The sequence below is a fragment of the Otolemur garnettii genome, unplaced genomic scaffold (assembly GCF_000181295.1).
Source record: "Otolemur garnettii isolate 467f Iridium unplaced genomic scaffold, OtoGar3 scaffold00009, whole genome shotgun sequence".
In the NCBI taxonomy this organism is placed as follows: domain Eukaryota; kingdom Metazoa; phylum Chordata; class Mammalia; order Primates; family Galagidae; genus Otolemur; species Otolemur garnettii.
In genome coordinates, this window is record NW_003852404.1 from 36562816 (window position 1) to 36565663 (window position 2848).

Here is a 2848-nt window from a genome sequence, read left to right on the forward strand (position 1 = left end):
GACTTTTACAAATATCTCTTCTCTTTTTAGTAAAATAATTACAAAATTTTGTAGTGTAGATGTGGGTATGATTTTTTACAAGTTGAAAGTTTTTAGCACTGCAATCATTCTAGCTTTTTAGTGACTTAAAGTGTTAGTACCTAATACCCTAAAATGTTTGTATCTATTATTCAAAAAAAATATGAAATTTTAATCTTGTATTTCTGTCATACTAGAATATTTAGAGCAGAAAACAAATGAAAACATTTTACAGGTTATATTTTCTCCATTTGGCTTTATAAGTTAATGAGATGCTAAGATTGTATCACTCCCTGAACTGAAAGTGAGTAAGATAAAGTATATAGCAAATAATTGACATAGCCTGGATGAAGGGTCATGGACGTTTTCATATTGGAAGGCTGCTAATTTAGCTTGCAATGGTATAAGGCTACATTCAAGAAACTCCAATTAGACATACTTAAAAATGTATGTTATTTTGTAATACTCTAACTACAATGTGCTTAAGAATTTCAAAAACTGAAATCTTTTTGTTAATTTTGAAGTTAACTGACCTTCTATGAACTTTATTGCATCACTTCTTGTTGGAAACCATTTGAATATTTGTTTGCAACATGGAGGTCCATAGTTTCAGCTGATCTTCTAGGTGGGGATCAGTCATCTGTGACATTAAGGGCATCTTGGTTTGGGTTAGGTAGAGTGATGGCAATAAATAGTTAGAAAGCAAGAATGCACTTTGGGGGAATGTTGCTGAAAGAGTAGGTGTTCCCCTGTCTTTTTCCATATTTCAACTGGAGTTGTCTTAGCATCAGCCCTTGACTTTGTCATGTCATTTACTGAGAGCTCAATCAATTCCATCTGTGCCTGTTTAGGTGCCTTGGTGATATTCACCTTGGTGATGCTGAGATGCTAATTTGAGTGTGATGTCATCATCCTCAAAGCTGGTGAACCTTTCCTTATATTCACTAATAAATACATCTAAAGCTGCTGTGTATTCTTCAAATGATTCAGTTATATCATCTTGCTCACCAGCAACCTTTGCTAACTCAGAAAAATTTGTTTATACAAAATTTCCTTTTGCATAAGAAGTATTTTTGAAAAGAGAAACCATTTTTTCAAAGTGTTCAGATTTTATGCCACATACTATGCATACTTGGGTTTGGGGGGTTTTTCTTTTGTTTACCTTGTAAAGATATATTCAAGTTATTTTGATTTGGCATGATATCTCACAGAAATGCTGTATTCCTGTCAAAATCTTCTTTAACAGTTTACAGTGCCAGTTATGTTCTCATAAAATTTAACTATCTGTTCTCACAGAGATAAAACTTTTGGCTAATGCCTGTCCTTGTGGTAGCCAACACAGTTTACAGGGATATAGCAAATCCACATGGAATACCTCTTCATTCAATGTTAGCCTATTACAAAAATGATTTGGACATGTTGCATTTGCACAAATATTATTACCAATACTAACAACTTGTTTCCAAGTGTCATGTAAAGTGATACTTTTAGCACAGAGAGAGGGAAGGAAGGAGGTGTGACACACCATTTGGGGGTGGGACACAATTATAAGAGGGACTTTACCTAACAAATGCAATCACTGTAACCTGGTTTTTGTACTCTCAATGACTACCCAAACAATTAAAAAAAAAAAAGTATATTATTCAGCCTTAACTTGGAAATCATGCCATTTATGACAACATGAATGACTCTGCTGAGCGAAATAAGCCAGAGAAAGAAAGAAAAATACTGCATAATCTTATTTATACATGTATATAGAATCTAAAAAAGCCAAATAGACATAGCAGTATTTAGAATAGTGGTTAGTAAATCTAGAGATCCAGTGCACAGTATTATGACTATTGTTAGCAGTATGGTGGGCAAAGAGTCTGGAGACCTAATGTATAGTATATGAAGACTGCAGTTAACAGTACTGGAATGTCCCTGAGAGGAGATTTCAGGTGCTGTCACCACACACAGCTGATCCCTACAGCAGACACTCCAAGACTAGAATCTTTGGAAATAATGCCAGTAGCTTCTTTTGAAGACTATTGTAGCTGTGATGCCAGAAAACAGACTCTTGACTCTTCTGAGATAATCTCCAGAGGGTGCTTCTATCAAAGCCCCAATGGCTTCCATTAAATTACCAGTGATGCAGGAGTGTCAAACACCTGACTGTGTGCCCACAGCCAACTCCTCCACCCAACTTGTGGTGTCAGGCATCAATCAGGGCTCTGCCATGGGGCCATGCTCTTACTGCCCTTGTTAATAAGAACCTGATCCTCAGCCTAGATTTATAGGAGTGCTCTCCTTAGGACAGCCTGCCTCTTTCCAAAATTGAGCCTGTTAGTAGAGGTGTTCAAGGGTGTAAAAGTCCATCTAATCCTTTACAAGAACTAGGGACCATGGTGAAAGAACAGCACTTCTTCAGTCCATGTACAGAATGTCTCACACCTCATTGACCTTTATACCTTCTTCGTGGGGGGCTAGCTCTAATTCCACTGTAGGGTCTTGTTTTCAAACTGATTTGTTGTTTGTTTTGTGAGTGTCCCTTCCCATACTGTTCGGCTCTAAGGTAACTTCATCTGTAGCTACTGAGATTGATGAGTTTATAGACACCAGTTTTCAGTCAGGTGGGTTCTCCAGAGGAACTCAAGGCAATGTTAGGCAAAGCCTGAAAGATGATTTTGTGATATGGGCTAATCTTACTGGAATTAGGTGATATCTCAGAAATGTTGGCATTGATGTGGAGAAAGGGCAACATTTCTACACTGCTGGTGGGAATGTAAACTAATATGTTCCTTTTGGAAAGACATCTGGAGAACACTTAGAGAACTAAAAATAGACCTGC